Source organism: Ictidomys tridecemlineatus, chromosome 16, assembly GCF_052094955.1.
Source record: "Ictidomys tridecemlineatus isolate mIctTri1 chromosome 16, mIctTri1.hap1, whole genome shotgun sequence".
NCBI classification, from domain to species: Eukaryota; Metazoa; Chordata; class Mammalia; order Rodentia; family Sciuridae; genus Ictidomys; species Ictidomys tridecemlineatus.
Window position 1 is genome coordinate 20,792,113 of NC_135492.1, and position 25,914 is coordinate 20,818,026.

Consider the following 25,914-nt stretch of genomic DNA (forward strand, 5'->3'; position numbering starts at 1 on the left):
CAAAAAAATTCAGGTTGAAACCTATGTGCCTTGTATATGAATCTAAGTGATCATTTAGTCATGAGCTATAATTAGTCTTGCAAAAAATGTTAACAAAAATCATGTATCATTTTTTCTATGTTTAAAATCTAAAAATGATAAAAACTCTATGTTATGAACTTCATATATAAAAAAATCATCTGACCAGAAAAACATAAGCTGATCCTCCTTAACAAAACAAAGTGAGATGGTCAGTCCAAATCCATCTTTGAAGAGACAATTGAGAATTGGCAATGGGTCAGTGGGTAGAGCAAACATCCTAGCTCTGAGGATTTCCAAACCTAACTACATTCAAACCAAGCTTTCTAGACTCTGCTGGTATTTTTGACCATTAGCCAATATGGAAGTGGAAACCAATTATGAAAATGTGGCCTGCGTGTTCTCAAAAGAACCAGGAAGTGTCTCACTTCCACTCTTCTTTCCCTTCACTGAATCTCAACCTCAGCTGGTAAGATTATTCACAATTTTAAAAATTCAAAAATTTAAAGTCTGCTAAATATTCATTAAGCATTTAACTATGTGCAGGAACTACAGTGAGCATTTGAAATATGACTGTAAATAACATGGGCACTTCGCCACTTGAATGCTGTCAGTACAGTGTGGAATGTTGTTTGCCAAATATTTATTTAATTCTCTTATGTGGTGCATTATTTGGAGGCTCTAAAAGAAGCATGACATGATTTTTGTATTCCAGAAATTAAAGATATAAGTACATACCCATAAAATTTGAAAATATCATACAGTGTATAATTAGTAGCCAAACTAATGTATAATTATATAACAACTGATCCTTCACCAGTGACAGCTACTGCTACTCAGCATGACATTCTGAGCCCCAACCAGGTAAGGTCTTTTGTCAGACAGGTGGTGTCTTTTTCAGCCATCTGTCCCTGGAGTGTGTGTAACTGAGAGGCAGGGCCCCTGGAATTTGCAAAGAGAAAGAAAAATCACACTAGAGTGGATAATTGCAAGAGAATCAGAAATTTCCATTGAGAAGTCGAGAGTGGTTCATCTGGCACTGAAGCAGTGAAGAAACTGGGTGACTGGCTCAGTTTAAAACATCCACCAACCACACATCAGTGAATAAACAAAGAAACTATAATAATATCAAAAACAAATCTGAGAACAGCCATGCAATTGGCGTGTTTTCTTTCTGATCTCACTCCTGCTCAGATGCTTATTCTGTACAAAACCAAAAATCAGCTTTTGTTTTCTTAAGTCCTAGATTTACTGTTATTTACTGTCTTCTCTCTTGATACACTGCCATTACCCTGGTTGAGCTTGCTCAGAGATCCCTTTCAGGGCTCTCTCTCTCCGGGAGAGCTCTTCCTTGTGCCTGTCTAAATAATGTTAATCTGCCTGTGCTAAAATCCAGCTTTGATTTTACATATTGGCAAACAATTAACTCTGGATCTATTGATTAAAGACATGCTTTGTCACACGAAATGACTGCCTAAAGTTATTAGATCATTTTACCTCCTGACTCAAGTGAAGTATTTTTTTCACTTTATTCAGCTTACAGTTGATTTCAGTGCTCATGAGAACAGCTCTCTTCTCACAGAAAATGTGGCCTGAAGCTGAAGGTAAAGAAACTCACATGTTAGCAATGACAACACAATAATAAACCTTTCAGTAATAAGCAATTAGTTATTCCTGCTACTGCCTACTTCTCCATTCCATTTCCCCCACATATAAAAGGCTTCCTCCTCCTTCTGTCATTCCAATCAAAACAGGTTGTATTCTGCTAATTACTGAGAGCTCAAAATCCTAATCCTTCACACCTTGGTCATTAGCCAGTCTAATAATAATATGAGAAAACCAAAGGGCAAGGATGATTGTCCCACTTCATCAGTATAGCAGCAGCGTTGAACGTGGATCATCAGCAGAAGAATGGATAAAGAGACAGCAGCAAGTAGACTCCTGGTTGTTTCCAGGTGAGAGTTGACTAGGATTGTTGTTATGTTAGTGGATATTTATTAATAAAAATATTTATTCAATGTCAGTTACAGGTTAGGCACTGTTCTTTTCACTGAGGATTCAGCTGTGGGCAAAACAAAGAAAGTTCTCCACCCCATGAAGCTCACATGTTACTGGAAAAGACATACAATAAGATAAATATGTAAGATATAGGGTATATCATAGAGTGATAGTGCATAAAAGAAAAGAAAGCAGGGAAGGAGTTTATATTGTAGTTGGAAAGTCCAGAGAAGGTCTCACTGTGAGAGCAATACCTACGTGGAAGAGAATGACGGAGTTAGTCATGAAGACCTCAGGGAAGTGCATTGCAGGCACAGTGAACATGAACAGTGTGTTCAGGAAAGAACTAGGAGTCCATAGGGCTGGAACCATAGGAGTAGGAAATGAACTGGAGAAGTATCAAGGAGCTAGATTATGTAGAAGCTGGGATCACTGTAGGAATTTAGCTTTTATCTGTGACATGGGAAGCCTGTGTTAGCTATTCATCTATGATCTCTTGATTCTGAAGACATCCTACAGTATTCTCAATGCTGCCAGGGCTGGGACTCTGTAAACTACAATTCCCTGTTAGTCAAAAGACTTCCTGTTAACTTTTATCAATAAAGGCAGTAGAAAGAGATTGGAAGGCAATAGGAAGAGATGAGGGGTTTACCGGTCACTTTGGCTGTTCATTTGATGAGTAGCAGCTAATAGCTTCAACCTTGACCTTCTTCAAGGACTTCCAGGCATTGCCAATCCTCCAGTATGTCTTCAAAGATGTGGCAGCAGCCATTAAGGACCTTCTTCTCAGAGGGAAGAATTGGTCTCAGTGTCAATTCTATTGTGTTCTCCCTTTAAGCTTCTAGGTCCTGGGAATTTCATTTCACCTATTTCAGCCCTGAGCACCTAGAAATGGACCCTCTCTCCTGGTTTTTTTTAAAATATCTGGTTGCTGCAATTTCTCTTTTTGTCCTTTCAACCTTCAAACAACCATGTTACCAATTCTGTTTGAATACCTTCTGTTCAAATTTCTCAGCATGCTTTCTGTTTTCCTACTGGTCAGTGAAGCCCTGGGAATGATGCCAGGAAACCCTCAAAGATGGGATTATGGAATTTTTAGATATGTCCTTGATCTTGAACTTAATGCTTAATTTCGTGTTGTAGTAAATGGGATACCGTATTGGCAAAAAAAAAAAAAATGCAGTATAGCCAGTCATCTCAGTATCCTTGGAAATTGGTTCTAAGACCTCCTGTGGATACCAAAATTTGAAGATGTCCAATCCCTTGCATAAAATCACCCAAATTTTGCATATAACTATGCATATCCTACTGTAACCTTGAAATCCTCTCTAGATTACTTACAATAGCTAATATGCTATAAATGTTATATATAAATATTTACTTCATTCAGTATATAAATATTTACTTCATTTTATTGCTTAGGGAATAATGACAGGAAAAATGTTTGTGCATCATCAATAAAGACACAGGTTTGTTTTTTTCTAAATATTTTCTGCCTGTATTTGGTTGAATCTGCAGAGAAGGAAGACCAACTGTATTTATTTAAATTATCACCTATGATTCCTTGGAATAAAGTGCTTACTGAGACAAGAATCCTAAGGGGCAAAGTGCTGCAGCCATGAGGACTAGAAGGTAGAATGACTACTTCTGACTGAAATGGAGAGTATACAAAAGCAGGATGACTCAGCTTAACAATCTCAAGGTTTCTCTTATGATCCTACAAATTTTTTTTTTAATTTGTATTAGTATATTCACTTTAGTTCATATGTAGCAGGGCAGAAATGGCTGAAAATTAAACTCAACATTTAAGTATTTGGGTCAGTTCTAAAAATTACAATGGAAGGCATATTTACAGACTTTAAATACTTTCACAGTGTCTAAGTGAAAAATCAGAACATTGACTGGGAAGGAGCGGGAACATCTGGGTTGATACAAATCGAGATGAATATCTACCTGAGCCTTCCTTTCAAAGGAGATTCTTATTGTCCTCAAGACTTATTACCAAAATTGTGTCCAGAGCTATATAGCTAGAAAAATTTTAAGTGTATTCCAATAGGGACAAGTGAAAAGTCCAGTCCAGGAAGAAACAGGCTATATTCCTCTCCCCCCCCAAAAAAATTGCAATTAATTTCTTTCTTTCTTTCTTTCTTTCTTTCTTTCTTTCTTTCTTTCTTTCTTTCTTTCTTTCTTTCTTTCTTCCTTCCTTCCTTCCTTCCTTCCTTCCTTCCTTCCTTCCTTCCTTCCTTCCTTCCTTCCTTCCTTCTTTCTTTCTTTCTTTCTTTCTTTCTTTCTTTCTTTCTTTCTTTCTTTCTTTCTTTCGAGGGGAATACCAGGCATTGAACCCAAGGGTGCTTAATCACTGAGCCACATCCCCAACCAGTTTTAAATATTTTTTACTTAGGGTCGCTCTAAGTTGCTTAGGGCTTCACTGAGTTTCTGGGACTAACTTTGTACTCATGATCCTCCTGCCTCAGTTACCTGAATCAAAGGAATACAGGCATGTACCACCATTCCAGGCTTATTTTCCTAAATATTATGGCAAAATCCTAGAAATATAGGTGATTATGGCACATGTAATATAACATATAATAAGGATATTAGGTCAAGGAGGGTGAAATATGACATTGGATTAGGCCAAGTTTATCAACATATATTTCTTCCAGATTTTACATAGTAAATTGAGCACATGAAAGCTGTTCTAACAATATGTTTCTTTTATTGGATTCAGCCGTAGTCCTCTTTCAGTAAAGTTGGATGAAAATTTTTCTGGTCTAGGGTAAAGAAAAGGATTACAGTTACAAGAATGTTAAAGTAGACTATCCTTGTGAAATTGGCCTATCTCTTACCTCACTGCATCACTTTAGAGACCACAGAAAACATTCCTTCACTCCTGCATGCACAACATCTTCAGAGAGCTCTAGGGCAGCTAAGCTAATGATGACAAAGGGAGATGCTGTCATTGAAAAGGGATTCCCAGATGGGCCACACAATTGTAATTCCAATGGCTCTCAAGGCTGAGACAGGAGGATCTCTAGTTCAAATCCAGCCTCAGCAAAAGCAAGGCGCTAAGCAACTCAGTGAGACCTTGTCTCTAAATAAAATACAAAAGAGCCTGGGGGTGTGGCTCAGTGGTTGAGTGCCCCTGAGTTCAATCCCTGGTAACCAAAAAAAGAAATAGAAAAGAAAAGGGATTTCTTATTTCAGTGGGTATCATGGGATCACAGAGTAGCAGAAGTCATTCACAACACTAACTTAAAAAAATAAGATTTGTTAGTTATTATAAGTGCAATAAGGAAGGATTGGTAATCAGAATTGACTTGCAGGAATTTTTGATTCTGGTTGCTTTATTTCTTAGAAATGAAATAGAACAGGAGTGATATGCATGGGCAGACTTCTAAAGTAAAAACTCTGCTCTGGTGAGAAGAAATTTGAAATATTAGGTTTCTCACCTACCTCCCAGATCTCAGCCAATTCCCAGACCTGGAATTCTTTGATCAAAAAGGAGACTGGATCCTTTTGAGAAAGGACCTTCCAACACTGCTACAATTATAGCCCATAAAAGTTTTCTAAGCCTTCCTGAAACATGCCTGCACACATTTAATAGAAGACTGTGCGCTGGACAAAATGGATACTAATCCTAGGAATACAAACATTTTGGACCACTGGTTAAACTGGGGAAAAATCTATATCACCAAGGTAATTAAGGGAGAAAGTGTATAGTGGGAAAAAGAAAGCTCTGTTACATTTGTTTTCTTCCTTGCTTATGTGTACAGGTAACATATTGTAAAGTAGCTGTCCATATAGCATCTCCCTTCAAGACAGGAAATCTGTTTTTCTACACCTTAGCCAATTGAATATGATATGTTTGTGAATTCCATGCCTGATTCTTAACAGACTTTGTTTCCTTGTGCCCTCTCTCTGGAGCTCTGCAACTGCCTTGGAGAAGAGCCTGTTGATTACCATCTGGAGAATGAGAAGCCACATGGAACAGGGACAGGTCATCCACCCTAGGTCCAGATGCACAAAAATATCCAAAGACAGGCACAGCCATCCCAGCAGCTGAACTGTCTGTACACATGAATCGATCTAAGACCAAAGAAGTCACTAATTTTTTCATCCTTGATTTTAGCCCAATTCTTCATGTAAGGATCGTTGGTGTGAATGTGACTAATCAGTAAGAAGAGTTCCCATCATTCAGAGATAGGGCATGGTAAATACTAGGAAATGGAGTCTCCTCTTGATGGAGAAAGTATGCATGACTTCACTTGTGTAAAGTGAGTTGGACTTTTCTGGGTGGAAGCATGACATCTTAACTGTTGTATGGAAATCAAAATATGTGTAGAGGAGTGTTTATGAGTGCAGAGTAGCCAAAGAATTTTTCAAATTACATTTCTCAGTTACCCTTGCCAACTGGCTTCCTTTTAGGTTCTACCTCCCGATATATGGAAAGAAGGGCAGTGGGGACTTCCTTCCTGTTTTTCCAGTCTTTCCCAGTATTGCCCCAGAAACAGCAACTGGATAAGCCTCTATTGTTTGATGACACTTCCAGCATAGTGTGGTGGCACACTCTCTGAGGAAGCAACACATTCTGGCAGTGGCTTCTCCCTTAGCAGAGAACCAGCCCTGCAGAGTCCCTCTTCTCAACTCCTAGTTCTGCTAACCTTTTGACTTCCCTTGGCCCAGCTGTAGCAGCTGCTACTCCCAGCATTTAATCTCTGTTATCTTCTGCTCTTCCAGGCATCCGACATCCAAATTAGTTCCCTAAGTTTGAAATATCTAGGGTTGCTTCTATTTTTCTGACTGGACCTGAACTAATGCTAAGTCAAACTGGAGGGTTTTGAGATCTGAAGTAATTTGTCTTGCAGTTTGAGAATATCACCCTGTCTGCTGGGCTGTGTTGAAAGAAACGGAAAGGAGACACCAGATAGGGGACTATTTTGGTAAAAAGACATAAAATAGAGCTTTGTCCTGGATTGAAGAAGTAGTTAAATTCTGTATATATTTTAAAAATATTGATGATATCTATAGAGAGACCAGGTATGAACTTTGAGCAAAGACGAAAAGCCAAAAGTTATTACCTATGATAGTAAGATAGGATCGGAAAAGATAGGATATGAACAGGATAGGAGAGTTTATTTTTATTGCTGGGCAATAATTAAGGTTAGTGATCATGAACTTAAAAGTAAAACCAATTAACATAACTGTGTGTTTATCTGCAGACATGGTTCCATTATGGTTTTATTTATTAACATATTCCAAGCTGCTATAACAGACAAATCCTGAAATTGTACTGACTTGATCCAATAGAAATACATTTCAGTAACATAAAATTTAATAAATAGTGGGACATGGTAAGGGTGTAATCCCAGGTCATACAATCCCATCTCTCAGTGATACTGGCTGGTAGAAGCTCAACCCTTGTTTTCCAAGGTCATATTGGTCATTGATATCCAGTTGGAAATTTGTGGAAAAGAAAAAAAAATGATTTTCAAGAAATTTTATATATGTCTGGCCTGAAAGTGGCATGCATCATTTCTTCTCATATGTCATCCGCTAAAATTCAGTGTCATGGCAGCACCTTAAGCCAACCGATGCTAGTAAATATTGTTTAGCTTTATAACTAGGAAGAAAGGGAAATAGTTTAATGAACTATTATGCAATCCCCATGTAAAGGGGAGACATCTCTGTCCATGCAAGCAGAGAATGAGGCAAACAATTTAAACAGGGTTTTCATTTTTTTCCAACAGTACCAAGAAAGTAAAACGCAAAGTGGTCCCAAACATGTGCAAGGAATTATTATAACGATTGACCTTGAATTTAAACTGTATAAAGAATATATGGAAAGAGAAAGTGTGTTAGGACTGAGGACTGATACACTGAGGTGCCTGGAGTGGTGAAAGGATTGTTTAAGCTGTCATCCTAGTGAGCATCGGCTGGCAAGGGAGGAGGTGTTGGTTGGAGAATGTGAGGTTTGAAATTGAAAACCTGGAAGCATTGCAGTGTTGGCCTTTACAAAGCTGAGAGCATGACCCTAAAATTTAGTTTCCAAGACATTGTACAAGATCAACTGGGAGAGAGTCTGTGAAGGAATTTAGATCCAGGACATTGACAGCTGACCTGTGCAGATATTGAAAGGTTGAAGAGCACAATGGAGATCCAGGTGCCAAAATCTTTGAGAAGAAATGTGAAAAATAAGAGCAGTGGATGACTTGGAAAGCAGTTTAGCAAATAGAAAGACATGATTCAGTGGTTGGTTATTGGCAGTGAAGATAAAGGAAATATCAAGAGTTAAGTCCAAGTTTCTCACTTAATGTAAATGGTGGATAGCCAGATAGCCTCTTGGTTTACAGGAGAGAAGCACTCCTTAATAGTAACCATCTTTTTGTCTCTCATCTACAGAAAAGAAAACAGAGAGATTATAATTGATTGACTCAAATTCCAGCTAGTGCAGATTCACCAATCCCTTCCTCACCATCTGACACAGCTCATAGTTTTAACAATTACCTTATTCTAACATCTAACCTAAAGTTGTAAGCACTGCTCAGAGTAAAATAAGCCAAGGAACAAGAAATTGGTTTTTGAAATTAGTGGCATGGAATAATCATTGATGGCAGTAAGAGCTGTTTTGGCAGAGCACATATGCACACAGGACATAAGGCTGATAGAATATGTAAGGAGAGAGTGGGGACCTAAGAAGATATACACACTTTGGATACTCAGGATATCTGTCAACATAAACAGAGAAAGAGAGAAAAGAGGGTAGAGGTAAAATTGGGGTCAAAAAAAGTTTTGTTTTTGTTAATTTTTTTTTGTCTTAAAGATGTAAAGAACTATTTAAATGCTTATAGGAAGGAAGTGCTGGAGAAAGAGGAATAGATTACCTGAAACACAAGAGATGATTGACATCGTGTGCTTCCTGGGAGAGTGAAAGGGATTGAATGAGGGGTATGACTGGAAGGACTGGACTTAAACATGGTAGGGGACAGTATTCTTCCTTTGAAAAGGAGGGAAGGAAGTTAAGATAGATGAGGATGTCCTCTTATGAAGGGATTTAATGGTGTCTCATCTAGTACTTTCTATTTCTCTCTTTCAGGAAATAAACTGACCTGAAATATGGGTCTGACATGGATCTTATGAACAAGCATGTGTTTCTATTTTCATTTCTGATATAATGGACTTTGAGCAAAAGTTCATCAGAACAGATAAAAAAGCCATTTTCATACTGCTTAATAGAGTAATACAAGAGAAATTAATAACAGTGCTATATATATATGCTCTGAACTATGGAGCATTTATGTAATCAAAGAGATCCTTCTTAATACTGAGAATCAAACAGATCACAATACAAAGATATTGGAAACTTTAACATGCTTATCTCATCACTAGAAATGTCATACAAACAACAATTAAATATAAAAATAAAATTACAATAAATAATTTAGAGCTAACAGAAATACATAGAATATTTCACTCATCAATGACTGAATACATTTTCTTCTTAGCTACACAGGGGACATTTTCCAAAATAAACCATATTTTAGTACATAAAAAAACGTTTCACAAATGCCAAAAACAGAGCTAATACCTTGAACTCTGTCAGATCATAATGAAATAAAACTAGAAATCAACAAGATGAAAATAAAAAAATACTAACACTAGGAGATTAAATTCACTACTAAATAATGAATAGATAGGTGAAAAAATCAAAGTTTAAATAAAAAATGTAAATGAGAATAGTGATGCAATATATAAAAACTTTTGGGACACTATGAAGGCAGTTCTATTAGAAATGTTTATAGCATTGAGCCCATATATTAAAAGAATAGAAACTTATTTAGTAAAATAAAATCTAACATTGCATTTTAAGGGCCTATAGAAAAACACTAAAATCAGCAAAAAAAGGAAATAATAAAAATCAAAAATGAAATTGATAAAATCAAGAGGTAAAAATTGAAAAATAAATGAATCAAACATTTTTTAAATAAACAAAATTGATAAATTTTAGCCAAGCTAACAAAGATAAAAAAAAATGCAAAGTACCAAAACCTATGGTGAAGATGGAAATATCAGCATGGACACTACTAAAACAGAGCATAAATACAAGCTATTTTTCAAAATCTATACCCCAACAAGCTAGAAAATCTTAGACATCAGTAAATTTTTGGAGACATGAGCTACCCAAATTGAACCATAAGTATATAGAACATTTAACAGGTCAATTACAAATAATGAGAATAAAGAAGTCATCAAGACCCTACCAACAAAGAAAAGTCTAGGACCAGATGGATGCTCAGCCAATTTCTAACAAACCTCTAAAGAAGAACCAATACCAATCCTCCTCAAATTATTTCATGACATTGAAAAAGAGGGAACTCTTTAAATATTTTAAATGAAACAAATATCAAACTGGTACCAAATCCAGAAAAAAATACATCAAAAAAATTCAGATTAATATCCTTGATGAACATAGATGCAAAAATCCTCAATAAAATACTGCTAACTCCCATACAAAAATATATTTAAAAACAGTGCACCATGACCAAGTGGATTTCATCCCAAAAATGCAACATTGATTCAACAATGAAAATCAATAAATGTAATTCATCACACAAATAGACACAGAGATGAGAACACATGATTATCAAAATAGATGCAGCAACTATTTTTGACATAATACCACATCCATTCATGCTTTAAACACTGGAAAAACAGGAATGAATGAATCATACCTCAACATTGTAAAATGTATACATGACAAATACAAGGCAAACATAATTCTAAAGGGGGGACAACTACAGAATTTCTACTAAAAACTGGAATGAGACAGGGATACCCACTTTCACTACTTCTATTAGTACACAAAGCAACACTTAGTAAATACAAAATGTAGAGATAATACCCTGTAGTCTATCAGATCATAATAGAATAAAACACTAGAAGACCAAATTCACTACTGTATATAAATAGAGAGCTGAACAAATCAGGTTCTTTAGTCTCTAGCCAGAGCAATTTGGCAAAGGAATATAATTAAAGAGATATGAATAGGAAAGGAAGGGCTAAACCTAGCTCCGTTAGAAGAGGACATTATCCTGTATTTAGAAGACCCCCCCAAAAAAAACCTCACTAGAAACCTTCTAGAACACAAATGAATTCATCAAATTTCAGGTTACAAAGGTAACATTCATAAATCATTTTTTCTATACTGCCATAAAGAATGAGCTAAAAGATAATTAGGAAAATTATCTTATTCAAAATATTATAAAAATACTTGAGAAACAATCTACCAAAAGAGGTAAAGAACTTCTACAATGAAAATTACAGAACACTCAAGAAATAAATTGAGGAAGACAATAGGAGATGGAAAGACTTTCCATGTTCTTACATAGGCAGAATTAATATTGTCAAAATGACAATACTGCCAATAGTGCTATAAATTTTTAATTTAATTCCCTTCCAGAGTCTAAAGATATTCCTCACAGAAACAGAAAAAGCAATCATGAGATTCACTTAGATAAACAAGAGACCCAGAATACCCAAAACAATACCTAGCAAGAAAAATAAAGAAGGAGGCATCACAATATCAGACTTTAAATTACACTACAGATCTATAAAGACAAAACCAGTATGGTATTGGCAACAAAACAGGTAAGACAATCAATGAAATAGAAGTCAGAGGCAAACCTACATAAATACAGTTACCTCATACTAGACAAAGGAAAAAATATCATATACTGGTGAAGAGATAGCCTCTTCTACAAATGGTGCTGAAAAAAAATCTATATGTAGTAGAATTAAATAAAACCCTAATCCTCTCACCATGCACAAAACTCAACTCAAAGTGGATCAATGACTTAGGTTTTAGACCAGAATCCCTGCACCTACTGGAAAAAAATGTAGGCCCAAGACTCCAACATATCAGCTCAGGAATTGTCTTCTTAATAACATATCTAAAGCACAAAAAGTTCTTGGTGGGTCTACATGGAGGAATGCTTCTTATCTTTCTCATTGTGTAGCAAGGAAGTCCTAACATACAGCACTATATTTAGGAACAGAATGTTGTCAGAACACTGCCAAGAACCATTTCTCTGCTCCTTTGACAAGAAGTTATTCCCCTGTTGGTACAAGACAGTTCCTAGACTTTTGGTGTCAGGACTCCCATAATATGATATGTTGTGTATAACTTCTGGCCTATCATGACTGAAATATGTAAATTGGCACTTAGCCACTATAAATGTTATTTTGCTGCATAATATAGCAGAAACAATTCTCTGCAACTGTCTTTGGAGTGGTTTCTCTGTGCCCTCAACCGCCCAACAGTAGATGCTGGAAGGACGGGGCCCCTCAGCACAAGGTAAAATCAATTATCAATAAATGGTACTGCATAAAAATAAGAAGCTTCTTCACTGCAAAGAGAAAGAACAAGGACATGAAAAGGGAGCCTACAAAATAGAAAAAATAACTTTGCCACCTGCACCTCCAGAAGAGCATTAACTTCCAGGATACATAAAGAGCTGAAAATAATAATAATAACAACTACAACAACAAAAAATACAATAATAATAATAATATTAATAACAACAACAACAACAACTTAAAACTAATAATGACACCATAACCCACCATGACCCATTTAAAAAATGAGCAAAGAAATTCAACAAGCACTTCACAGAAAAAATGCAGATGGTCAACAAATATATAAAAAACATCTACAGAAATTAGAGGAAAACAGTAAACAGATCAGGGACAGAAAGCTTACAAAGACATTCCAGTGGAGGAAACAACAAATATGCTTATCTCTTACTTCCAGCTACTTTTTCTATCTTATCTGTGGTACAAACAAAACTTCACCTCCTCTAGGGATAAAACTGTTGAAAGATGATAACCTTCAGAGTATATACACTCTTACCCATACCTCATTGTCATGGGGAAATGTAAAAAGAAGTTCTAGGGATGTAGCAGCAAGTTGTTATGTAGTAATAGCTGATATGATAAGATATTTAAATAGGCCAAAATCTCACCCATCCTTTCAGAATGAACCAAATATTGTCTCTCCAGATAGGAGAAGAAATTCCTCCCCACTTCATTAAAACTATAAAACAAAATCAAACAATACAACAACAAACAAGCAAAAAAATGTGAATCTTGTGGCATTTACTATGAGAGAATCTACTGGTAGGGCAGACTAAAGGACTAAGTGGAAATGTATTGCATAGAATGAAGGAGCTCTAGCTTCAATCCCAACAGTGAAATAAATAATGATGATGATAATAACAATGATGGTGATGATGAGGAGGAGGAGGAGGAAAAGGAGTACAAAAATTGTACTGTTAAGGCAGAGGCTGGCCCAGGGCACGGCGCAGAAGGCTGTGGCCGGGGCCGCGGTGGCAGCGGTGGGGTGGGCGGTTGCGCGGCGGCTGGCCCAGGTGTGATGGGCAGGTGAGGAGAAGCCACCTCCGTGTCTGGTCTCAGCATGACCGAGTGCTTCCTGGCCCCCACCAGCAGCCCCAGCGAACACCGCAGGGCCGAGCATGGCAGCGGGCTGACCCAGACGCCCAGCTCCGAGGAGATCAGCCCCACAAAATTCCCTGGACTGTACCTCATGGGCGAGCCCTCGCCCCCCCCCTGCCCATGACACCCTGCACGAGCCCACCGATGCTGTGTCGGAGGATGAGAAGGACCATGGCAAGAGAAAGGAAAGTTCAAGAAGGAGAAGGGGACTGAAGGCTATACTGCCTTTTTAGGAAGATAGTTCTGGAGAGGAAGCCGAAAGCCCTTCCAAAATGAAGAGGTCCAAGGGAATACATGTTTTCAAGAAGCCCAGCATTTCTAAAAAGAAGGAGAAGGATTTTAAAATAAAAGAGAAACCCAAAGAAGAAAAGCATAAGGAGAAGAAGTCAAAGGACTTGATGGCAGCTGACGTTGTCAAACAGTGGAAGGAAAAGAAGAAAAAGAAGAAACCCATCCAGGAGCAGGAGGTGCCTCAGGTGGACACACCCAGCCTCAGGCCTGTCTTTGGGATCCCTCTGGCTGCTGCCGTGGAGAGGACCATGATGTGTGACGGCGTCCGCCTGCCGGCCGTGTTCCACGAGTGTGTGAACCACGTGGAGAAGCATGACATGAAGTGCAAGGGCATCTACAGAGTGTCAGGAATTAAATCAAAGGTGGATGAACTAAAAGCAGCCTACGACCGAGAGGAGTCTCCAAATTTGGAAGAATACGAGCCCAACACTGTTGCCAGCTTGCTGAAGCAGTACCTGCCAGAGCTGCCAGAGAATTTGCTTACCAAAGAGCTGATGCCCCGATTCGAAGAGGCCTGCAGGAGGGCCACAGAGAGTGAGAAAGTGCAGTAGTTCCAGCGCTTGCTCCAGGAACTGCCAGAATATAACTACCTTCTCATTTCCTGGCTCATTGTGCACATGGGCCACGTCATTGCCAAGGAACTGGAAACGAAGATGAACATACAGAACATCTCCATCGAGCTCAGCCCCACTGTGCAGATCAGCAATCGTGCTGTATGTGCTGTATGTGCTCTTCACACACCTGCAAGAGCTCTTTGGAAACGTGGTACTAAAGCAAGTGACGAGACCTCTGCGGTGGTCGAACATGGCCACCATGCCCACGCTGCCAGAGACCCAGGCGGGTATCAAGGAGGAGATCCGGAGACAGGAGTTTCTTTTGAATTGTTTACATCGAGATCTGCAGGGTGGGATAAAGGATTTATTTAAAGAAGAAAGATTATGGGAAGTACAAAAAATTTTGACAGCCCTCAAAAGAAAACTGAGAGAAGCTAAAAGACAGGAGTGTGAAACCAATATTGCACAAGAGATAGCCTCAAAAGTGGACATTTCCAAAGAAGAAATGAATGAAAATGAAGAAGTCATAAACATTCTCCTTGTCCAGGAAAACGAGATCCTGACGGAGCAGGAAGAGCTCCTGGCCATGGAGCAGTTCCTGCGCCAGCAAATCGCCGCCAAGAAGGAGGAGATCGAGCGCCTCAGAGCCGAGATCGCCGAGATCCAGAGTCGCCAGCAGCATGGCCGGAGCGAGACAGAGGAGTACTCCTCGGAGAGCGAGAGCAAGGATGAGGAGGAGCTGCAGCTCATCCTGGAGGACTTACAGAAGCAGAACGAGGAGCTAGAGATAAAGAACAACCTTCTGAACCAGGCTGACCATGAGGAGCGCGAGGCCATCATCAAGCTTGGGGTGCAGCTGCGCCTGCTCCAAACACAGTGCGCCAGGGCCCAGCAGCCCGAGGACGAGGAGCCCCGCGACAGCGCGCTTGAGGCAAAGGCGGCTAAGGAGCCCGCAAAGCCGTCGCCCAGCAGAAACCACCAGAAGACGCCTCTCTGAGTGCCCGGGCAGTGGCGCTGGAAGGCGCCTGTGGCCTAGAGTGTCCAGCGTGGCCGGCGCTGTCCCTTCTTTAAAGACGCCTTCTCTCCTCAGACTCCTCGTCACGTTGGCTGGTCAGGCTCAGGGTCCCGGGGACGGAGCAGCAGACGTTTTCCAGATAGTGTCAGCTTATGGGGAATTAATTTTCTTTGTTAACTTAAAATAACTATGTTAACCCTTGAGTGGCTTCTTTTTAACGCCCCCCCCCCAAAAAAAAATCGTGTTTCTTTGCTTTTGTATCACAGCAGAATCAGGATCTCATTAAGGTGGGGACACCAAGCCAGGTCTGTGCGCCGCCTGTGGCTGTGGCCCGGGCTCCTGCTTGTGCCTTTAACACCTCATCGGTGCAGACCTTTCCGGGAGCTGCCTCCCATGTGCCGGCTTGCCGGTGGCTCTCGGGTCCCTTTGCCCACTGTAGCCCTCCCACAGTTCTGAACCACAGTCCGCAGCCCGACACCAGGTGGCCTTGGTGGCAGGCGGAGGCTGCGTGAAGCCTGCCTGCGCTGCCCGCGGCTCCGGCTACTCACTGCCAGTGATCAGCAGAGGCCTTTGCACTGGGGTAGCCAGAGGCGGCCCCCTCGCCCTGAGGCATCCACCCACCAATGTTTCTCAAACCCGAAACCTTCCACGTGACAGACCCTCCCGTCAGCAGTGACCTGGATTGCTTGCTTGGGCTAGAATGTACCCGTCTCTGCCTGAATAAGCCATACGTATGCTCCTATACCAAGGTAGGTCGCCTGCTCTCAGTGAGCCCGCTGAGGGACTCCCGACGACAGGATCGAGCAATAGGAAGAGACGCCTTCTGGGGGTAACTGGGATGCCCCTTTTGCTTCTGGCCCCTCAGATCAGATGGCTGCCGGGAGGCTCCTGGGAGGCCAGGCACCTGAGGCAGCTGCTTGCCGGCCGCCCCGAGAGGCCGCCTGCAGCTCTGCAGACAGACCCCATGCACCCCGAGGCCCTGTCCTCCTCCTGGTTAGTATTTATTTCCAGCACCTGTCTGATGCGGTTTTTTATCCTCTACCTATTGCACTGTTGTGACTTGTCAGCCATTATTTGATTTTTGTACCAAAAAAAGCTTTGTTATAGAAATCAGCATACTATTTTTTTTAAATCTGGAGAGAAGAAATTATGGTGACTGAAATATGGTCAGGTGTCAAATATAAATGTATAAACGCCTTCTTGCTGTTCTGTCCAACATCTTACGTTAATTTGTATTTGCTGGCAATACTGAAGGTTTCTTCTGTTGGTGTGAACTCTGATTTCTTCAATGGTATCATGGGTTTTTAAAATCAGTGTCTCCTTACAACTGTCTCAGCGTTGGTGAACTAATTTTTGCCAGGACCATTATTGATTGAGCAAATAAATTCAACAGCCATTGGGGAAACACCAAAAAAAAATTTTAATGTTAAAATTATATAGACTGAGTTTATATTCACCACTCAAAAAAAGAGGAGTATTTCAATTCATGCATTCTATTCACATTCTAGTCTTATTTCCCATGGCAAGGTAGATGTGAAAGACCTTTGATGACAATTTTATAAACTATGACTTTAAAAATATATATATTTTTTTAGTTGTAGTTGGACATAATACCTTTATTTTATTTATTTTTATGTGGTGCTGAGGTTTGAATCCAGCATCTGGCATGTGCTAGGTGAACACTATATTGCTGAACCACAAACTAAGCCCAAACTATGATTTCTTCAGATTCTTAAATTCCATTGAGAAGAGTTTATCTGGTCCCAGCAGAGCAGGATGGTCCAATTAGAACTGTGTTATACAATAAGATGTCAATTTTCTCAATCCTTCTTATAAGTGTAAGGCATTTATAGATTCCACACTTCTTCAGCATGCAATCTACATGCCCTCATATCCTACACTAATGAATAAAAAGTACTAAAAATGAAAGACAACAGCTTTAAGTGTAGCCCACTCACAGAGAATGTGCCTCAATTTCATGATGCTAGGGGTTCAATCACTGGCACCAGAAAATCACTGAGATCTATTTTTTTTCAAGTATATTTTTTCCTTTCCCATTTAATTGTGACCTGAATAATTAATGAACATTTACACATATTCATCATTCTTTTCCTCATTTTTAGTTTTTCTTTTTTGTACTGGGGATTAAACTCAGGGATACCCAACCACTGAGCCACATCCCATCCCTGCTTTGTATTTTATTTAGAGAAAGGGCCTAACTGTGTTGTTTAGCACCTAGCCATTGCTGAGGCAGGCTTTAAACTCATGATTCTCCTGTCTTAGCCTCCCAAGCTTCTGAGATTATAGGTGTGAACCACTTAGCCAAGAGATTTCTAGCATTTTTGAAGCTGCTTTTTTCATGTATCTGTATTTTGACCTACCAATAAAGAAAAGTCCAGGACTAGATAAATTCTCTGGCAATTCCTACAAAACCAAAGAAGAGCTGACACCAATACTCCTCAAATTATTCCATGAAATACAAATGGGTGGAATACTTCCAAACTCACACTGTGAAGGAAAAATCATCCTGATACCAAAACCAGACAAAAATATATTAAAGAAATAAAGCTTTAGACAAATATCCCTAATGAGCACACATGCATAAACTCTTAATAAGATACTGAAAAAACTACATACAAAAACACATTAGAAACATAGTGCATCATGATCAAGTGGGGTCACAGGTTGGTTTATCCTATAAAAAAATCCTATAAAAATCAAAACATAACTATCTAATATACTAAAAAAATCACATAATTATCTCAATAGTTGAAGAAAGAACATTTGACAGAGTACAGCATCTATTCATGTTCAAAATGGTAGAAAAACTAGGGATAATAGGAATATAACTGAACATTTTAAAAACTTTATACCCCCAAACCCAAGACTAACATCATTCCAAATGGGGAAAAAAAATGAAGCATTCTTTCTAGAAACTAGAACAATACATGGGTGCCCTCTTTCATCACTTCTATTCAATTTATGAATATTGAAATTGTAACCAGTGCAGTTTGGAAAAACAAATTAAAGAGATATAAATAGGAAAAGAATAGCTCAAAATATCCCTATTTGCTGACAACAAGATTCTCTATTAGAAGACCCAAAATCTACCCCACAAAACTTCTAGAACATATAAACACACTCAGAATACTAGCAGGATATAGAATTAACACTCATAAATCAATTATGATCTTGTACACAAATTATGCATCAGGTGATGAATCATAATGGGCTCAAAAAATTAAAAAAATAAAATGATTGAAAAACAATCTAAGAAATGAAAGATCTCTATTATGAAAATTACCAAACACTAAAGAAAAAAATTGAAGAAGATCTTAGAAGATGGAAGATTTCTAATGTTCATGTATTGGCAGAAATAATGTTACCAAAATTGCCATACTACAAAAATGCTATGGTTTTTAATGCAACTCCTATTAAAATGTCAATTATATTTCATAAAGAAATAGAAAAAGCAGTCAGAAAATTCACTTGGAAAAATAAAAAGCCCAGAATATTCAAAACAATCCTTAGTGAAAAAAGTGAAGGAGGCAGTAGGCATCACAATATCTGATCTCAAATTATACTATAGTGTTACAAAAATGGCAGGGTATTGGCACCAAAAAAGGCAAAAAGTCCAATGGAACAGAGAAGATATCACAGAGAAAAAATCACATAAATACTGTTTTCTCAAGACAAAAGCACCAACAACATATATTGAAAAAAAGACAGCCTCTTAAACAAATGGTAATGAGAAAACTGGAAATATGTATGTGGCATAATCAAATTGAACCCCTATCTCTATCCATAACAAAATTCAACACAAAGTACATCAAGGACCTAAGCATTAGTCCTGACATCCTGTACCCACTAGAAGAAAATATAGGCCCAACTCTGAAATCATGTTGGCCTAGGAACTGACTTCCTCAACAAGACTTCTAAATTGCAAAAAATAAAATAAAGAATCAATAAATGGGAAGGTAACAAAGTAAAAAGCTTTCTCACAGCAATGAAAATTATCAAAAACATGCACAGAGACCCTACAAAATGAGAGAAAGTCTTTACCACTTGCAACTCAGAACATTAATCTTCTGGATATATAAAGAACTCAAAAAAAAAAAAAAACAGCTGAGGAGGCTGAAATAGTAGGATCAAGAGTTCAAAGCCAGCTTCAGCAATGGTGAGGCACTAAGCAACTCTGTATCTAAATAAAATGCAAAACAGAACTGGGGCTGGGACTCAGTGTTAGAGAACTTGCCTTGCAGGTATAAGATCCTGGGTTTGATCCTCAGCCCTACATATAAATAAATAAATAAATAAATAAATAAATAAATAAATAAATAAATAAATAAATAAATAAATAATCAAGTAAATAACTGAGAAATGTTAAAAGCTGCAAAGAAATCTCCACATTGTCTACACAGAAGAAAAGTGTTTATGCATAATTAACTCACCAAAACGGTGTCTTTGCAACCATATAGACAAAACAGGGTTTGCTAGCATTTCCTTAAAACCCAGCATGTTTGATCATATCAAATGAAAGCTGAAAGTAGATCCTGAAAGTTTAGGCAAGACTAACTTAAACTATTACCCATGATGTACAGATAAAGAACCAGGGAGACAGGCCACTTGCCTATCTGAAGGTCTCAAGGGAAACAGTGGAAACAAGGGAAATAGTTGGAAACAGTGAAATCTTTTCCACTTAGGGACACTGTTGAGGGCCACAATCAAGTCAAGATGGTGCCTGGCACTTTGCCAGGAGGAGTGGTTTGTGAAGCAATGCCAGTGAGTCATTAAGATGATGAGGATTCCTTAATGACTGACTGCTGTATCTAGATGATGTTAATTAAGTTAAGCTGTGTGTAATTAGTTAAGTATATATACCTCTACTGTCCCGTAATAAAGCGGCTCCCACTGTATCAACCTTCACAAGTTGCTTGTCACGCCCCCCCCCCTGGTTATTTTGCCCAGCCAGATTGCAGCAGGACACTTCTGTGCTGAATAAAGAAGTGGTTGATCTCTCTGACCACCATAGGGTGCTAAAAGGTGGGCCTAGAATAAGAATTTGAGACTGTTATTTCAGGGCTCGTGCTCCTCACTGAGCTGCATCAGTCTCTCTGCAAAAGACAAAGTACTCTTAAACTAACCGACAACTCCCTGCCCCCCTGCCCCCACCCTTTCACCAAGTTAGAACTTAGTCAAGAATGAGACTAAGCCCTGTTCAAAGATGGATATAAAAAGACAAAGTTAGGGAAATAATGACTATCGCATTTCATCATCTTTCCTACCCCTATGGCCCCTCCCTTCACTTTTCCTCTTCACCCTATCCAGGTCATCATTACCCTAAATACATGTAAGAAGACAAGAACAATGTGGCTCTACTTTGTGTACAACCAGAGATATGAAAAATTGTGCTCTATATGTGTAATATGAATTGTAATACATTCTGTTATCATATATAACAAATCAAAATTTAAAAAAAGAAAAGAAAAAGTCAGATTTAGTCAGTGCAGTGGCACACACCTATAATCCCACTTCCCAGATGTTCAGAAGGCTGTGCAGGAGAATCCTAAATGCAAGACCAGACTGGGAAACTGAGTAAGACCCTCCCTATCTCAAAACTGAAAATAAAATGGGAGTTGGGGATATAGCTCACTTTACAGCATCTTGGGTTCAATCTGTAGTGCTGCAAACAGAAACAAAAACAAAAACAAAACAATCAAGTAATAATAAGTTAGAGAATCTTTCATCAGAAACTTAAAGAATGAGAAATGACGAGAAAAAAAAAAACTGTCACTAACTTCCTTGAATTTTCCCTCAGATTAATCTGCATAGTAGTACTATGTTGTACTGGTTAAAATACTGCGTTCTTTTATTCTAGATTCTGTGATGAAGAGATTTACAGTGGAGTATTTATCGTTTCTTTATGAATGAAGTTCTTTATAGGATCCCACTCTCAAAAGGGGCCCCGTAAAACACATTATTCAGAATGCAGTATAAATTCTAAGAGAAACTGTGGAGGCCTGAATAGGCTGGGGATACTCTCTACTGTTATGTATAACTAAAAAAGAACAAATAGATTTATTTATTTATTTATTTATTTTAATTGTTGGTTGTTCAAAACATTACATAGTTCTTGATATATCATATTTCACACTTTGATTCAAGTGGGTTATGAACTCCCATTTTTACCCCGTATACAGCTTGCAGAATCACATCAGTTACACTTCCATTGATTTACATATTGACATACTCATGTCTGTTGTATTCTGCTGCCTTTCCTATTCTCTGCTATCCTCCCTCCCCTCCCCTCCCTTCCCCTCCCCTCTTCTCTCTCTACCCCCTCTACTGTAATTCATTCCTCCCCCTTGTATTATTTTTCCCTTTCCCCTCTCTTCCTCTTGTATGTAATTTTGTATAACCCTGAGGGTCTTCTTCCATTTCCATGCAATTTTCCTTCTCTCTCCCTTTCCCTCCCACCTCTCATCCTTGTTTAATGTTGATCTTCTCGTGCTCTTCTTCCCTAGTCTGTTCTTAGTTACTCTCCTTATATCAAAGAAGACATTTGGCATTTGTTTTTTAGGGCTTGGCTGGCTTCACTTAGCATAATCTGCTCTAAAGCCATCCATTTCCTTCCAAATTCTATGATTTTGTCATTTTTTAATGCAGAGTAATACTCCATTGTGTATAAATGCCACATTTTTTTTATCCATTCGTCTATTGAAGGGCATCTAGGTTGCTTCCACAGTCTTGCTATTGTGAATTGCATAAATCAAAGGCATTCCTGTATATCAGCGACAAATCCTCTGAAATGGAAATGAGGACAACCACTCTGTTCACAATATCCTCAAAAATAATAAAATACTTGGGAATCAACCTAACATAAGAGGTGAAAGACTTATACAATGAAAACTACAGAACCCTAAAGAGAGGAAAACTTGACTTTGGCATTAGAAACACACATTTTGAAATAAACAAGTTTTAAAAATCGTCTAATGTGTTCCTATTATTCAACTTGATGCCTAAGGGGAAAAAAACTAATATTTCTCAGTACACAAAATACATACAAACTTTTTATTTATACCTAAATCTACTCTATTTTCTTCTAACTAATAGATAGCCAGTGACTTTAAAAAGCACCAATGTGTCAGTATAATTATCTAAAATCTAAAAAAAAAATCTTTGTCAACTATAAGAGCATGTTTTAAATGCAAATGGAATATTTTTAGAACTTGTACATCATGATATCCTTTGAAAAGTTCCCATATTTCTTATTCTTCACTGATGAAAATCCCTGGCTCCTCTTACCCTGTCACCACTGTGGGATAAAAGAATTCTAGCTGTGAACTGGTCTTTCTTACAGAATCCATTATAGTTGAAGCTCGTGCATTGCATCCAGCAAGTAACATGTTCATTTCCCCAGAGCATATCACAACTCTTTTGTGTCACTTAATACAAGAGGAAAAAAGAAAAAGAAAGGAAGAAACAAAATAGTTTTGGCAATAAAAATCTGCACCAAGGATCTGGAAGCCAGATCTCACAACAGCATGAAGGATGCTACCTAAAGATAAGTCTTATGCTATGTTCACTAGTTAGAGAATTATGCTTCTGAATTAAAAAAAAACAATCTGGAGTAAATACAAATGCAGAAAAAAATCATAAGGAAATATTAATGTCCCCTCCTATAATGGTTTTAGATAATTTGGGAAAATAAATTGGGAGGTGATCCTGAGAGCAAGGAGTATACTCTTTCAATTACTTTTTTTTTCATGTATTTGATTTGGGGGACAAAAATATAGTCACACTGCTTGATGAAAATGTCTCAGTGGTCTACTTTGGGAACACACATGAATGATTTCTGATTTGAATGCAAGAGATACTCAAAGCATTGCACACCAGCAACAGGGCTGGTGCCTCCAGGCCTTGGAAGGCCCCTGGCTCTCAAAAAGATGGATTCAGCCCAATCCTGAGTCTTTCCACTTTCCAAACTCAGACACATGCTCCTGTCATTGTCCTGCAGCTGACACGACTTGTTGATCCTGAATCATAGCAACAAGGCTCAGAGATTAACAGGCTTTTCTAGAATGGCAGAAAACTTCTGAATTCAAATGAGAAACAAAAGTGAAATAAGATACTGGCATCAGATAAGCAATACATCCTTTCTCTATTGACATGCTGTGCCCAAATCCAAATAAAGAAAAAGGTCTGGTTTTGTAGCATTAGATGGGAGGACTGGTTCTGTCCACTGGTGGTAGACTTTCTCAGTGAGACAGCTCTCTTCAGACAGAAGGATAATTCTAACTCTCTCCCTGGGATGGATATATGTAATTTTCCCTTGTGACTGTCCTATTTTAAAAATATGATTGTTCTTTATGACTCTTTTAAATTGACCTATTCCTTCTTTGTATATCTTATTACCTTCAATCATGCATTGGTTGACTTAGATGTCGTTTTCATATCTTTAAAGTCATGGAGAAATATAACCTGGATTAAAGCACCAGTAGGGGATTCGTAACTTTGAATAATGATCCAAACAATGTTAATTATGCCCCTATCTCAGTAATATCTCTGTGCCTTCCACCTTATTTTTTACACAGCTTCCATTTTTAAACATTCTTTCAGGAATTTTGATAAACATATAAAAGGCAGGCAGGTGATGCATGCCTGTAATTCCTGATGCTTGGGAGGCTGAGGAAAGGATGATTACAAGTTCAAATGATTTAGCAACTTAGCGAGGGAGGCCCTAAGCAACTTAGTGAGACCCTTCCTTAAAATAAAACATAAAAAGGGCTGGGGATGTGGCTCAGTGATTAAGAACCCCTGGGTTCAATCCCTGGTACAAAAAAAAAGCAGTATTCTCAGATTTCTGGACTTCCCATGCTAAGTAGTGATAGAGTTTATTGTCTAGTAAGGGGGACACACATATATCCAGCAAAGTTTACTAATTGCCCATGTGCTCAACAGTGTCCTATGCCTGGCAGATAATAACAGTGGACAAAACCAAGTCCTTAACTTCAGGGTTCAATGTGAATGTGCTGGTGGGAAAAATAGTGATATACAAAGCAAGCCAAACCAAAAATTCCAAAATGAAGTGACTGGAAGCACAACAATAAAGATAAACCAATGTAAGTAAATAGGAAATGTTAGGGAAGGTTCTACTAGGTAGGTTAATCACAGAAATGACTAATGGGTAGAATTACTAGAAAGGTAGTATGTGCCTAAATCAAAGAAAAATATTAAAAATTCTATCAAGAACTGTTTGGAGTCAGCCCCCCTAGTCATTCAGCTTGGCTTAGTTGATGTGGTATGGACTGAATTGTATGGTAGCCAAGGCTGAGATCTATTTCAGAGAAATAGAGCCTCCTGTTTCCAGTAGACAGACGGTGTCAATGCCAGCCTACTCCAAACTTATACCAAAATGCTTATAACTCAGAAATAAATGCACATAGACCACTCCAACCATAGCTTTTACCACAGCTACTAGACAGGATTTTTTATTAATTTTCATCAACTAGATATATTTAACATAGAGATACATTGCATAATTTCTAATAAACATTTAATATTTAAGAAACTTGTCATCATAAAAGTTGCATTATTTTCTCCTCTGTTGTCTTCCTCTGATTTAAAAGTACAAAGTATAGAAGAAGGAGGAGGAGGAGGAAGGGGAAGAGAAGCCCCCTTGCTGACCTCTGATAAGATACTGTATTTTTCCATGTTGGGACACTATTCCCTTTTCTTCCATGTTATTTATCATCAAATAGATACACTAATATTATAGTGACTCTGTATATTGTACATTAAAATAAGAATAAAGCTTGTAAAGCAGCACTTGTCTTATAATAATTTATGGTAGAATGTTGCATAAGAGGCCTCCAGTTCTCAGTGGTGAACTGTGTAGCTCTCCCCAAAAGAGAGCTATTTACCTCGCTTTTGAACTTGGCAGGACCTTTTGACTTGATTTACCTTATGACTTGATTTACCAAAAGAATGTGGCAAAAATGACCAAATTCTAGCTCTAAGCCCAGTATTCAAGGTCCTGTACTTCTGCTTCCTTTTGGAACCTTGCTTCCACTATGAGAATGAGCCCCAGCTACCATGGTGGCTAATGAGACCACACACACACACACACACAAAAAAAAAAAAAAAAAATCCTCATGGATTTGAACTCAGGTTTCAATCAGCCAACAGACTACCTGCTTTGAATTGATCCTATAAAAGGGCATGAGCAGACTCTGGAGCTGGTTTTGCCTGGTAAGATACTTCACATCAGGAGATTAAACACTTGGGTTATAAACACATGTAATGGGAGATTACTTTTGTTAACATTCTGCTGGTTTGTAGTAGAAATGGAAAAAAAATCAGCCCCCAGTTAACATATAAAGTCAATATCTACTGGACACTGGGTTGAAAAAACATCTACACACATAAAGGATTTCTCCAGGTTTTGAAGGTCTGTTGTGTCGTTGAGCAGTAGGCTTGCAGGACCTGTTTTGCAGTAAGCCCTGTGTCCCTTTTCTTCATAAAAGCAGT

The 25,914-nt window shown here is 38.4% G+C and overlaps 1 protein-coding gene and 1 pseudogene across 1 annotated transcript in view; one reads left to right on the plus strand and one right to left on the minus strand.

Moving 5' to 3' along the window:
• Positions 1–25,914, minus strand: part of LOC144371240 (uncharacterized) — a 109,510-nt gene that overhangs the window by 44,728 nt on the left and 38,868 nt on the right. The window lies entirely within an intron of this gene.
• Positions 13,420–15,602, plus strand: LOC144371492 (ralA-binding protein 1 pseudogene; annotated as a pseudogene).